The 15397-nt window shown below is 39.9% G+C and overlaps 1 long non-coding RNA gene across 1 annotated transcript in view; it reads left to right on the forward strand.

Moving 5' to 3' along the window:
- Positions 1 to 10346: 10346 nt before the first annotated feature.
- LOC129620797 (uncharacterized) overlaps positions 10347 to 15397 on the forward strand; it is a 33086-nt gene continuing 28035 nt past the window's right edge. The window contains exon 1 of the long non-coding RNA XR_008698706.1: positions 10347 to 10567. This is a non-coding gene — a long non-coding RNA (uncharacterized LOC129620797). The remainder of the gene's footprint in view (positions 10568 to 15397) is intronic.

Raw genomic sequence — 15397 nt, forward strand, 5'->3', positions numbered from 1 at the left:
GCTCCCAAGTCTTCCTTAGGCTCCTCACCAGTGCCTCTCTCAGGGCCACGAGAAGACAGGAGACAGACAGGCCTCTTTTCTCAGAGGCCCTAGACCTCCTCCCATTCCCTCCTCTCCCTGGGCTGTTTGTGCCTAAGATTCTGGATATCTGGGAGAGGGGAGCTAGCAAGGGTACTTCCTCAGGCCTCTGCGGAAACCACCTCCCCAGCTCACTCCTCCAAATCCCAAAGCCATCTTCCGAAAAACAAGTGTTCCCTGCAGAGTTGAGGGGCACCACTTTCTTGGAGAGAAGGGTAACTGGTATGCTCTAATTTGTCATTAACAGCTAGGATCTGCTTTGTCAGATGTGATAATGAGAGAGCATTTGATGTGGTTCTTGTGGAGGAGGACTAGCTCCGAGGGACATTTAAAAACTGTGGTAGCAGCTCCTGGGAAGAGTGTGAAAAATAGCCGCTTGCTCATTGTCTGTGTAGGACACTTGAGTGACTGTCACTTATATGATTTCACATGTGGCTCCTCGGCAATGATGCGATGCGAGGTCAGAATCGTTAGCTCGGCTCAGGGATAATTAGCTGCCCACAATGAAATAGCTTGTCTGAGATGGCAGAGCCTCTTCCTTAATCTGTGTATTTCCTACATGCTCATAAGTGGCTGTTGGGAATGTAACACAGTATTAAATATAGAACCTACATGTTACTCATCAATCCTACACCTAGGTGTATAGCCAAAGAATTGAAAATATGTGTACACAGAACAAATGTACATGGCGACATTATTCATGTTCACCAAAAAGTAGAAATGACTTAAATGTCTATAAGTTGATGACTAGCCAAGCAAAATGTGATATATCCATACAGTTTAATATTGTACAGCAATAAAAAAGCAATGAAACACTGATACCTCTACAATGTGGATGAACCTTGAACACCTTATACCCAAATCAGTCCCATAACGTTATATATTATATGATTTTATTTATATTAAATATCCCAAATAGGCAAATGCAGAAAAATAGAAAGTAGGTTAGAAGTTGCCAGGGGTGAGGAAGGAGAGAATGGAAAGTGGTTGCTAATAAATACGGGTGATTACCATGTTCTGGAATTACATAAGTGTCATGATTATACAATCTTCTGAATATACTTAAAACTACTAAATTGTACATCTTAAAATGATGAGTTTTATGATATATTACTTATATCTCAGTTTTACAAAATACGATAGTAAAAAACCAAGCTATCCAAATAGAAAATGGCAAAAGGCATGAAAAGAATTTCAACATAGAGAATATACAGATGGCAAATAAGATTTGAAGATTATTCAACATCATTAGCCATTAGAGAAATGCAAATGAAAACCACAATGGGATACCACTATACAGCTATCAGAATAACTAAAATAAGAATGGGGCCAACACCAAATGCTGGTGGGGGTGAGGAAAAACCGCAGCACTCTTACATTGCTGGAGGGGGAAAAGGTTCAGTCCCTGTGGAAAAGTTTCTCAGTTTCCTAAAAAATTAAACATTCAACTAACGTATGACCCAGCAATTGCACATCTCTTGAGAAATGCAAAGTTCTGTTCATGTAAACACACCTAAGCCTGAATGTTTACGGCAGCTTGATTCATCATTCCCTCAAAGTGAAAGCAACCCAGATACCTTTCAAAGGGCTGGCTAAACAAACTGTGTATACCCATATCATGGAATACTACTCTTGGAATAAAAAGAAATGAATTATTGATAAATGCAACAACCTGGATGAATCTCCAGAGAATTAGGCTGAGTGAGAAAAAGCCAATCCTAAAAACTTACGTACCGTATGATTCTATTTACATAACTTCTTTGAAATGGCAAAAAGTGGACAAATAGATAACAGATAGGGGCTAAAAAGAGGCCGTGGGAATGATCAAGTGATTAAAAGCATGACAAGAGGGATCCTTATAGTGATGGAAACCTTCTGCATTTTAACTGTCTCAACATCAGCATTCTGATCGTGATACTGTGCTACAGTTTTGCAAGATATTATCACTGGGAAAACTGGGTAAAGAGTACATAAAATCCCGCTGCATTAGTTCTTACAACTGCATGTGAGAGTACAATGATCTCAAAATAAAAAGTTTAATTTAAAAAGTTTAGGAATAAGGAAGATTGAATGGCTGCAAAAAATTCAGTTATGGCAAACTTTCTTATCAATTACCTTATTTTTCACACTCTGAATAATGCTGTGATGAACCTCTTTGCCCCCAAAAGTATATATGGTCGTGTTTCCTTATTATATTTTGCCAAACTGCTTTCTCAAAAGCTGGTATCAAGTTACACTCTTATCAACAGGGTAGACATAGATGCCTGTCCTAGGGTATACTCACCAGATTTGCGGTATTTGCCTGGTTTCCTACCAACTCATTTTGTAAGAGTAAAATAGTACTTCATTGCCTCTACTGGCTTTTTTTTCATATTAGGGAGGATGAACATTTTTAAATGTTTATAAATCATTTGTATTATTTTATGATTAGTCTACTCATCAAGAATCAAGGGATTCCTCTAACTCTTCATGCATGAAGCAATGGGCACAGGAAACATGAGCTGGTTAAAAATTGATTGTAAAATTTTAAAACATGGAGTAAAAGTAACAGATTTGGGTGTTAGGGGAATTCTGAGGTGAAATGTAAATTCCGAGTTAGTGATGGACAGGGAGGCCTGGCGTGCTGCAGTCCATGGGGTCGCAAAGAGTCGGACACGACTGAGCGACTGAACTGATAAGCAAGAAATGGGGAGAATGAGCAGACATAACCGGGAAAGGTCAGAGATGGGGCCATACATGATTTAAGCCTGGGAGAAGTCAGGAAATGATGTCTGTACAGATAGAGGCATTATAGCAGGAACTTCCTAAATCAAGGGCTAGTTGTAGTCTCTCAGAGGAGAGAAGGGGCCCGGGGTGGGTAAATATACAAAAATCATGCAAGAATCCAATGGCTTAGAAATACAAATGGCAGAAATCTAGAGAAGTAGCCCAGGGCACTACTTTAATCCCAGAAACAAGGTCCTATTGTATCTTTTAAAACAAGTAGAGAATGAGGGTTGTTTGAGGGTGTGTGTCTACCGCTGTAAAGTGGAGAACGGGGAATGTCAGACTGGTGGACGTTTGGTTCACCTGAAAGAAACATGAAAGCAGGAAATCACACCGCTTGTAGCAGGAATAAAGGTGCAGCAAAAGAACACTGCACCGTTTTTCTTAAAAAGGACAGAGTTAGACATGAAGAAAAAGTGATTTCTCCAGACCAACCTTCTCAATCTGTAAAACTGCAAGGCTAGAGAACCCTTCTGTGACCACCCGTGGATAATCACATCTCAATTACACCTACAAGAAAAGAAAAGGGGCCCATAGTACAGACTCTGTGTGCTGGAGAGAAGGACAGAGACCTCTCTATATCTAATCTTCCACCCTCAGCAGGAATCTCCTCTGAAACCTTAGATAAACCTCTGATAAGTCCACAGACAGCTTCATCTTGAATACTGACCTTGACAGGAATTTATTTCAGCAAAAGATAGCTTCATCTATTTTTATAATACTATAATTGCCAGAAAATTCTTTTTCTGAATTGACTATTTTCTTATTTCTCATTCTTACCCATAAACTCTAGTTCTCTCTCTGTAATTACACAGAACAATGACAATCATAGTTTATGTTTAATATATATTTATTTATATTTAATGAGTGCTGGCTATTTGACACTGTGTACATTATATACATTATTGCCTTTAGTCCCCACAGCAATCTTAAAAATAGGTAGTTTTTTTTTTTTTTTTTTTTCAATTATCCCTGCCTTATAGATGAAGAAATGGAGGGCAGAGAGATTATGTAAAATTCCCAAGTTGGTGAATGGGGACAGCCAATATTTGAGCCCAGGCTTTTTTTAGTTTCTGCTAAGCTGCCTCACAGGTCTGAGCCCATGCCTTCATAAGAGCCCTGCCAGTGTTGGAAGCCAGCTCCTCCATAAGAAACACAGATTTCTGCCACTAAAATATTGTTGAATCTGCCTCTAGAAACTTCTCTTTGAAAAGTATGGTCAGATGACATAAAAGGATAGATTGTATGAACTGTTTTGTGCTTATTTACTGATAGATGTTTGCTTATTAGACGTCTGATAGACATGTGGAAGAATTTGTTTGGAGACCTGCTTTCAATATGACTTAGTAGTGACTTTGTAGGGAGACAACTAATCTCACCCATTTCTATTATCTGCCAAAACATCTGCATTATCTACAAAAACAAACTAAAAAGAACCTCAGTGAATGATCAAACAGCTCGGGACAGCCAGCAACAATTGGTTCTAGAGATAGGTTTACAAGAGTGAGGAGGATACACCAAGGGACCTGACCCGTGTGGAGTGGAGGGGAGTGATGGGCTCCCTCTCTGACCATGGACCTCTCTGCTCAGTCCCAAGACCGCAGCCGCTCTCAGCACACTCAGCGTCCTGAGACCAGTGGAGCTTCAAGGACTCAGCCTCCAGCCCTCGTCATTTTCACACTTGCTGCTGGGCCATCCCAACTTTGGACAAGCTGATGTGAGATTTTGGTTCACTCAAGGCTAGCTTGTCTATGTATAAAAGACTATTCAGGTGTTGACTTTGTTTTCAAAGATTGATATTCACTTTATTAAAGTCACTACTTTTTAATAACTTCATTCTTCCTCAGGTTCTAAATTCAGTTTATAAATCCTGTTATTCAAGTTGTGCCTAGCAGTTTTAGCAGTTACTCTAATGGCCTTTGAACAATATTTGATCCATTTAAAACCAGTTAATTAAATACTTTCACATATTTTACATTGCATATATAAATTTAATATATTTTATTTCCATTTAATTTGATTGCCTGATTGGCAGACTTTCCAAGTACTGAGTATTTCATATAAATCTAATAAATTGAGTTTATAAATATCATGAACCATGAGTTAAATGTTGAAATATTGTATTATATAGTTAGTAAGAATTCCACTGCAAACCAGACATCTGAATCGATTACTTCAGACAATTTACACTGAAGTTACAAAGCTGTCATTCAAATGCAATTCCTAACATAAGTGTGTAAAATATTGAATTTTAAGTTTTCTTGATGCAAAAATATTAGTATTATTGGGTTTTAATTTTCTACAATATTTCTCTACTCAGTTTTCAATTCTGAGACTGTAAGATGCTTACCTTTTAAGGAGGGCAAGTACCATCCTAGTTAACTAATAACTAGAGTGTTTAATCAGGACCTTGATGAGATGCAGTACACCTTTTTAATACTTGATTCCATAACTTTAAGAGTGGCGTGCCATGTATCTACATTTTTGGATTCAAGGCACACACATTATGTCTTTTTCCCTGAGTCTGCTCATAGAAATCTGTTAACTCCCCATTCATGTGCCAAATTGACCACATGATTGATTCTCTGTCTCCCAACGTCTATCTATACATAATCATCTTCCTGCCCAGGCTGAAAGACCTCTGACCAGGCCAGATCCCTGCATTATTTTTCATTGACTTTCTAAAATTACAAATAATAAAATGAATTTTGGAGGTCTCTCCTATGACTTGAAGTTGTAGGTGATATGAAAATTTTACTGACAATCTTATTTTAACCTAATCTTAGGTTTTTATCTTGTCAAACTTAGGCTGAAATCATTTTGGATGGTAACTCTGCCATCTTGTCCAGTTTCATGTTATCCTTGAACGTGATCAACTTCTCATTCTTATCTGAGATATTGATGAGAGTTTTGACTGGAATGGAGCATGCATGGAACCTTGGGACATCTCTCTTCAGGTTGCCTTTGGTCTATCAGTCAGCTTCCTTCAAAGATGTCATCCCTGTCTGCTCCTGGGCGTCATCTGGGGAGCTTACCAAAACCTGACTTCTGGAATCCACTCCAGGGTCTAAAGGACCGTGGCACAGGCATCTTGGACCTTTAACAGCTTCCTAGGCTGCTCTTAAGCAACTGTTTCAGCACTAGTCTAAGGATTAGCTTTTGCCACTGCTGCTTCTGTTTCCCTGACTTGATTATGAGGACAGAACTTAGACTTTGTCAAGTGCCTTGCTTAAGTCTGGCCTCACTAGGTCTAAAGCACCCCCATCTACCTGTAGGGTAATCATAGCCGTAAAAGGAAACCGTATCTTGGCATGACTTTTCTTTATGACACAGACTGGCTCTAAACGTTTGCCTCCTGCTTCATCACGAACTCAGAAAAATCCCCTGAGAAAGACATTAAATGGATTAGTCTTCAGCATTTACCATAGTCTCCCTTTTAAACACTTAGGTCCTTCCCTCCCTCTGTATTGCCCCTCCCCCACTGAATCCTCCAGCTCTGTCTTTGGTCTCCGAGGTTAGTTTCTCAATAATTATCTGTGATGAATCACTGACCTTATCGTCAGCTTTCTTTTATCCATGAATATAAATTTTCCAGGTCTGAAAAAACAAGCATAAACAAAATAGGTATATATTTTAAAAAATAAAACCATACCAAAATGAATTCTAGCATCAAGATGTGAAAAATAGGCTCTGGATCAATAACTCTAGTTGCCTTGAATACTTAAAAATAACTTGTCCAGTTTTTATCTGAATTGTACTCTGGCAAAATGATCTTTCTGTATTTAAGGTTGTTAATAACTTTGCTGCTTCTACTGTTCTCTTTGTGTTCTTATTTTCTGGTATTCCCAAAAGCCCGACCCTTTCCCCCAGCTGCTACCTACCCCTCTCCACACCCAAGCCCTGCCCTGCCTCTGTCTACACTCACTATCCATTCTTTCTGGTTTAGAATAATACTTATAATAGAAATGCATTTTATCTTATGGAAAACACTGTCACAGAACATGATCTCCTTTCCAAATCCCCAGTTTGTATGGGCATCTGTGACTACCAGTCTGAGATGTGTGACTCTAAATCTCCCTGGCCAACCACCTATCTTGAAAATCTCTTCTTCCAACTGGGAAAGATATTTGCTAACATGCCTATGATAACCTCTTCATGGAGGGCTTTTTCTTGGTCCCTTTCCTGGTCCACCCTGACCACCGTAGAACATCCTCCTGACTCAGGGCTCCATTCTTCCTTCGTCCCCTTTCTTCTCAACCTCCCTCACTTCACTCCAATTTCTGCTTTATCCAAAAGCTCAAATTTCTTTATTTTCTCTCACAAAAGGCTTCAATGGCCCAATTGGTAAGAGACTTGACTCATACTGATTAAACATGAGCGCAAATCTTCAACTACAAAAAAAACTATCTTTACTTTCCCAATAAGGCAGTTTTCATCCTCAGAAACACAATTACTTTATCCACTGACTGGGATGAACAGGGCACATTTATGTTCCATCCTGGGGAAGGTTACTTTACGTCTTAGAATGTGCCAAGAAATGAAAAATGAGTGAGATTTTATCCCCACAACACGTTTATTCGCATCCTGAATTTTATGTCAGCTCGCCTTTATAGGTGAGTATGCAGATAGGTGGTAAGAAGGTGAGTGGGCATGGTGGGGAGGTGCTAGGTCAGGGGAAGGAGAGGATGTGGACAGGAGTGGGAGGCTGGGGATTAGAAAGTAGGAGTACGGGTGGTACTCTGCAAGCTTGAGCCTTCCTAGAGCTGGGAAGATACCTGCAGCAGTCCAAACCTCTTAGAATTCTCTTGTCCATTATCCCTTAAAACCCACCACTTGAATTCCTGCCTTCATTCTTTTTTTCCCTTGTGTTTGCAAGGAAGCACACTGATTTTCCTTAGTACACTGACTGCTTATAAGAGTTCTTTGATTCCAGAGAGAAGCAGGTGATTCTAAGTAGAAATAAATAGCACCAAGTTTTGTAAATGCGTAACTCTTATTATGACACTAAGCAAAGAATTTTGCAAGGTAAATTTTAGCCTCATCATAGCAGAAGACATCATATGCAGAGAAGATTGCCAATAATGGAAATGAGACTCAGAAAATATAATAGCAGTGTTTTTGAATACTATGGAGTTCAATGGAAATTTTGAATAAACAGATAATTGGATTTATTATTCTGTAATAGAGGAATCATGGTACTAGACAGAGTATAAAGGTGTCATCTTGTGGTTCTCATTCCAGGGTTAACAGAGGCAGTATTGTTGACAAAAGTAAATGGAATTATGTTCATTTAAAAAGCATCTACAAAAAACTGTCAATTAGAAAACCTTTGTTAAGCATTATTGAATGTATTTCCTTGGTCTCCTGTAAGATCTCATTTTTAGCAACTTTAAAGAAGAGAATGAGGTTGGTACTCACCATCTACCACCCACCCACACACACAAGCCACCCAATTTCAAGACACCTGGAACCACCCATAAGGCCTCATATTAAGTTCAGGGAGTTTTTTTTTTGTTTTTTTTTTTTAATTTTAGAATTTTTGCATATATTTGCATGTTGACTTTTAAACATATGGAATCATACATACAAAAATAAGTTTGATAGCATCCTGCTGTTTTGGTGGCCAAACTCGATTCAAAGAATTATCACGTGTAAAGAATTCTAAATTGATTAGATCCTGGAGTATAGGAGAAAAGAAATATATAGAGAGACACAGAGATTTAAGGAAACAAATGGGCTATATGAAAAGAAATTTACACCATGAATGGTCTAATTAAATCTACTTAAAAATATTCCTTTGTTAATATTGCCTGTAAGCTTGTATCCAATTCAATAACAAAAAGGTGGGTTTTTTCCTCACTCCTCAACCTGGGAATTCTGGGAGATTTCCTTAAGCTTACTGTCACACTGCAGAAGCACCTGAAAGAGTCAGATGTAGACAACTGTGGAATCATGACATCCTAATATCATTGAGAAACATTTTTATGTGACTGCTGGCATTTTGTGGAAAAGAAAGTAAGTGTAAAGCAGTTAGTTTCTAAAACAATAATTATGAGGCAGGATTTCCTTAGCTTTCAGTTTCCTCTGAAAGAAGAATGTCTTATGTTTTGGTCTCTTACCAAATGCCCATTATTGACCTCCCTTGTTTCCAGAAGTCACATAATATCTGTTGCTGTATTTTCAGAACAGGTTTCTCTCCTTTCTTCCAATCATCAAAGCAAAACATAACTGTAAAATCAAGTTCAAATGTTCAGAGAGGGTGAAAATGTTCCAAAATCACATAGGCAAGTAATAACCTATCTTCCAGATCCTTCTGTTTGCATATATAACCTATTACACACATATAATTTGTTTTAAAAAGCCAAATTGTTTTATATGTACTGAATAAAACTTGCTTTTTTTTAAAACTTAAAACATTGTGAATGTTTTCCATGCCTGTTTATGCATCTCCCTCTTGTTTTGAATGTCTGCTTAATATTCTGTCTTTTTTGCTATATCATAATTTAACTATCATATTGATAGACTTTTAAGTTGTTTCCAATTATTCATTACTATAGATATTTCCATAATAATCATACTTATGTAAATTATCTTTGTGCCTGTATGTGGACATTGCAGTGAAGAAGAGAGGTTAGACTGTTTCAAGAAATGAAATTGTCAGGAGTAATACATATAATAGAATATTACTCAGGCATAAAAAAAAAGAATGAAATCTTGCCTTTTGTGACAACATGGAAGGGTCTAGAAGGAATTATGCTAAGAGAAATAAGTCAGATAGAGAAAGATAAATACTGTATGATTTCACTCATATGTGGAATATAAACCAACAAACATATTAAAATAGAAACAGACTCACAGATACAGAGAACAAGCTAGTGATTGACAGACAGGAGGGGGTTGTGGATTGTATATAACAGGTAAAGGGGATTAGAACATACAAACTTCCAGTAATGACATGGAGGTGGTAATGTACAGCACAGGAACTATAGTCAATAAAGATGGAATAAATTTGTATGGTAACAGTTGTTTACTAAACCTATCATGGTGATCAGATTATAATGTATATAAATGTTGGGTCACTATATTGTACACCTGGAACTAATGTAATATCTTATTATATTGACAGTACTTCAATACAAAAAGAAAAAGAAAAAAATAATCTTTTGTGACATGTGAAAATAATATGAAGTTCAAATACCAGTATCCAAAAACAAAGTTTTACCTGAATTTTAAATAAAAGCTATTACCCTGCCCTAAGGATACAGTCTTAGATGAACCCTGAATTATAGATACTCAAACATAATGTTATAAGGTTATAGAAATGAAAAAGATAGATTCCCTTTTAGGGAAATCTCCAGAACCTGTGAATATGTTACTTTACATATAAAGGACATATAAAGGTATAAAGGACTTTGAAGACATGATTAAAGATCTTGAGATGAGGTTTCTGGGACTATTCATATGAACCCAGAGTAATCACAGAATTCTTATAAGAGGCAGACCAGAGGGACAGTGAGGAGTGGTGCGATGGCAGAAGTGGAGAGAGATTTAAAGATACACGCCTGCTGCCTTTGAAGATGGAAAGAGTGTGGGTGGCTTCCAGAAGCTTGGGAAAGCCAAGGAAACCGCTTCTAGAACTTGCAGAAGGAACACAGACCTGCCAATCGTTTAATGGTAGCCCAGTGAAAGCCATTTCAGACTTCTGCCTCCCAGGATTATAAAGGTATAAATTGGTGTTGTTTTAGTTTGGGGTAATTGGCACTAGAATGCAGATGATTAGGGACAGTTAAATGGAAGATAGTATTTCAACTGACTTTGATGTATAGCTAGGATTCTGATAGAAATGAGAAATGGAATTCTCAGCAAGAGAGCAGCATGGGCAAAAGGCACAGAGGTGAGAAAGTATCAGGTATGTCTGATAGATATTAAAAAGCATGGGCGCCAGTAAGGAAGGAGAGCCTGGGAGACACAAAACAATACCTGACCTTACACGCTCTGTGAGCAGGGAGTGCTTACATGACCTCAGAGAGGAGGCGGAGGAGATCCTCTGTGGCAAGGCCTTGGAAAAATAATATGTGTCTGGTAGCTCAACTAGAGTTAAGTGAAGGATGGGAGGGATGCTCTACCAAGGGGAATGGGATAGCAAAGAGCAAGAATCCATCACTGACAAGAAGGGGCAGGGTAAGGAGCTGCTGGGTGGAGAGGAAGCAGGGAGGTTCAGGGCATGCTAAAGGATGCCTCTAATAACAAGCCAAGGGTTGTGACCTTCTGCAGGGAAACACTGAAGGGATTTGAGGAGGCTAGTAATAGGAGCTGTAATTTGTATCCCTTTGTTCCCTATAGAATGAGCGTGCAAAGCCACGTCATGTCCTTTAGCTGCTCCAGGGCTGGCTGGTGAGGGGAATGGACAATTTTTGAGGCAGGGAAAGAAGAGTAGCGAGCAGCTTCATGTTTTTTGGCTGCAAAGCTCACATCCTCAGACCTTATTTGGTGTGGCATGCAGACAGCTGACTTGTGTAGTCTGGAGGCTTGAGTGGCCCTGTGGGATGGGTGGGACATTGGAGTAACCCTTGTGAGCCACTTGGTATAGTATCAAGAACCCTGAGCTAGAAATCAGGGAACCTGATTATGCTGCTAAGTTGCTGATGAGAGGCAGAGGGCACTGTTGGGTGAATGGTCTTCTCGAAGACATGGGTCCTTGCTGGAGACTGAGGGAAAGAGAGCAGAATGGGACGCCGCAGATGGATGAGGGCACTGTGCTGTGCTCGTCCATGCAGAAGTACAGCACAGTCGTATGCACGTAGCCCAAAATAAGCGACCAGCCAAATTCTAGCATATCACGAGAAAAATAACTGGGCTTCAAACAGTTGCAGAGGGTTCCCCCTGGAAATTTGCATTTTGACCAGCATTAATTTTCAGATTTCAAGGGACGCACCATACAAGTCTTCATCCGTTAGGCAAGAATTCCTGAATCAGCCGTAAGCTAAGTAGTCTTCCAGCTGGAGCTGTGACTAACACTGGAAATCAAAATTTCAAGGGGAATCCAGGGTCACCATTCAGAATTCAGTCTGTGTATTTGCTTGCAAATTGTTGGAATATCAGGCCTCTTCCTTAGACTAGCTATGGGGCAGAGGATTCAGTAATATAGAGTTCATTCAAATTCAGGCACTACAACAGGGGAGTGACTTGACACAGGAAAGTCCTTCGGACAGTGAAATATACCAGAAACACTGCCTTTCTGCCCTGGAAAATGTTGATGGTTATGTTGCACTGGAATTTTCCTGGAAGATTTAACTGAACCATTTCTTTTGGTCCCATCTAGAGTATTCTCGGAGAAGGCAATGGCACCCCACTCCAGTACTCTTGCCTGGAAAATCCTATGGACGGAGGAGCCTGCTGGGCTGCAGTCCATGGGGTCACTAAGAGTCGGACATGACAGAGCGACTTCACTTTCACTTTTCACTTTCATGCATTTCTTGCCTGGAGAATCCCAGGGACAGGAAAGCCTGGTGGGCTGCCGTCTATGGGGTTGCACAGAGTCGGACACAACTGAAGCGACTTAGCAGCAGCAGCAGCTTTATGCTTTGGTGAATCAAATTGGTCTCCTTAGATGTCATCTTCAATCAATGAAATTGAAGGTGAACCTGGGGCAATGCCAGTTAAGTTGTAGCATAAGAACAAGAGCAAAGGGAGATCACTCAATAGAAACAAGATCATTTTTTAATACATTGTGGTTGTTGTTATGTATCAGTGAATTGAAGAAATAAGCCTGTGCCAACCAAACTTATTACTATGTAGCCATTAATTGTTCATTGCTAAAAGACAGCTGGCTTCCAACCTGAAAATCCAGAACTTGCTTTCTGCTGCCATTAAAAATAACTGCATGGGCATATTTTATGCTTATGCCAAGAATATTTGTTCTAGAAAGTAAAATTCAGAGAGCTCTGAGGAACTTTGAAGTAGATGGTAAAGCAAATAGTATGTCAACATTCTGACATGGAAAATTCTGAAAGAGATGGGAATACCAGACCACCTGACCTGCCTCTTGAGAAACCTGTATGCAGGTCAGGAAGCAACAGTTAGAACTGGACATGGAACAACAGACTGGTTCCAAATAAGAAAAGGAGTATGTCAAGGCTGTATATTGTCACCCTACTTATTTAACTTACATGCAGAGTACATCATAAGAAACGCTGGGCTGGAGGAAGCACAAGCTGGAATCAAGATTGCCAGGAGAAATATCGATAACCTCAGATATGAAGATGACACCACCCTTATGACTGAAAGTGAAGAAGAACTAAAGAGCCTCTTGATGAAAGTGAAAGAGGAGAGTGAAAAAGTTGGCTTATAGCTCAACATTCAGAAAACTAAGATCATGGCATCCAGTCCCATCACTTCATGGCAAATAGATGGAGAAACAGTGGAAACAGTGGCTGACTTTATTTTGGGGGGCTCCAAAATCACTGTAGATGGTGATTGCAGCCATGAAATTAAGACGCTTACTCCTTGGAAAGAAAGTTATGACCAACCTAGACAGCATATTAAAAAGCAGAGACATTACTTTACCAACAAAGGTCCGTCTAGTCAAGGCTATGGTTTTTCCAGTAGTCATGTATGGGTGCGAGAGTTAGACTATAAAGAAAGCTGAGTGCCGAAGAATTGATGCTTTTGAGCTGTGGTGTTGGAGAAGACTCTTGAGAGTCCCTTGGACTGCAAGGAGATCCAACCAGTCCATTCTAAAGGAAATCAGTCCTGAATATTCATTGAAAGGACTGATGTTGAAGCTGAAACTTCAATACTTTGGCCACCTGATGCGAAGAGCTGACTCATTGGAAATGACCCTGATGCTGGGAAAGATTGAAGGTGGGAGGAGAAGGGGACAACAGAGAATGAGATGGTTGGATGGCATTACTGACTCAATGGGCATGAGTTTGAGTAAACTCTGGGAGTTGGTGATGGACAGGGAGGCCTGGCGTGCTGCAGTCCATGGGGTCGCAAAGAGCTGGACACGACTGAGTGACTAAAGTGAACTGAAATGATGTGAACATCCTGGATACTTTGTGTAATTTTCTAGGCCACTATTAACACAAGGAATGAAGCACTGGAAAGCTGCCAGAGAAATGAGCAGCGATGTTGGAGTGCTTTGCCTTGAGTGTGTTTGGATGAAGTGGTGGATGTCCCAGAGGCAGTTGGGAAGTCGAGTGCAGAAAGCAGATTTCTGTGCAGCAAGCCAGGCATCTCTCAGCCATGTTCTTCCTGCTGGGCCTACCAGAGGCTTCTTTCATTTTCTGATTTTAACCCTGCAGTCCTTCCCGCCACACCATTCCACCAAACCCTAATGAAGCCTCTCTATGGAAATCTTCAAGGAAGTTAGCATCAAGGAGATAGCTTAGGATTTTCAGAAAGACAGTCAGTGAAAACCAATGAGGTGTTTGCAGACAAGAGAGAGGATCAGAATAAAGAGGAGAAAGGCTGTTACCCTGATGGTGATGTCACCTGTATCTCCTTTTTTTTGAGACTTCAGGGCCTAGATGTTAATTGCATTTTGACATCTATAGTAACCCCTGAATTGTGTTCCTCCCAAATTCATAAGTTGAAGCCCTAGGCTCCAGGACCTCAGAATACAACTGTATTTGCAGATAATTTTAAAGAGGTGATTGTGAGGTTATTAGGGTTTCCTCATGGGGCTTACAGGACTGGTGTCCTACAAGAGGCTGGAGAGACACCAGGGTTGTGTGAGCACAGAGAGCTACGTGAGAAGGTCTGCAGCAGGAAGGTGGCCATCTGCAAGCAAAGGAAAGAGGCCTCAGAAGAAACCAGTCCTGCTGACACCTTGACTTCAGACTTCTAGCCTCCAGACTGGGAGAAAAACGCATTTTGTTTAAATCATGCAGTCTGTACTATCATTTTATGGTGGTCCTAGCAAATGAAGACAGCTCCAGTGTTGGCAAACTCTCTAGCTTTTTGGGTAACTTTTCCTTTTAATTCAAACAACAATGACAGTAAAACAAACAACCCTCTCCCCACTCCAAAAACTATATATATATAAATAATGATAGTCTGAAATCCCATCCTGTGCCTTGTGGAGATCTCATGTTCTCATATTCTCTACCCCTCACCACCCTGGTGAATTTTGAGAATTTGCTTAGAAATGATTTTTCTTTTCCATTAAATGAATTGGTCTCCCCTGTACCCTTCAGGTGGCTTTCTTGCTCTGACTGATATTCCTTGTTTATTAATCATTCATCTTTTGCTATCTTGTAACTTGTGAAGTGAAATTTGCTCAGTCATGTCTGACTCTTTACGACCCTGCAGACTATAGCCCACCGGGCTCCTCTCTCCATTGAATTCTCCAAGCAAGAATACTCGACGGGGTAGCCTTTCTCTTCTCCAGGGGATCTTCCCAACCCAGGGATCAAACTCAGGTCTCCTGCATTGCAGGCAGATTTTTTTACCATCTGAGCCACCTTTATTTTCTTAGGCTCCAAAATGGGCATGAATAGTTCCTCCAAGTATCAGGGAGTCTGTGTCAATGTTTAACAAAGGCTTATTG

The sequence above is a fragment of the Bubalus kerabau genome, chromosome 10 (genome assembly GCF_029407905.1).
Source record: "Bubalus kerabau isolate K-KA32 ecotype Philippines breed swamp buffalo chromosome 10, PCC_UOA_SB_1v2, whole genome shotgun sequence".
NCBI classification, from domain to species: Eukaryota; Metazoa; Chordata; class Mammalia; order Artiodactyla; family Bovidae; genus Bubalus; species Bubalus kerabau.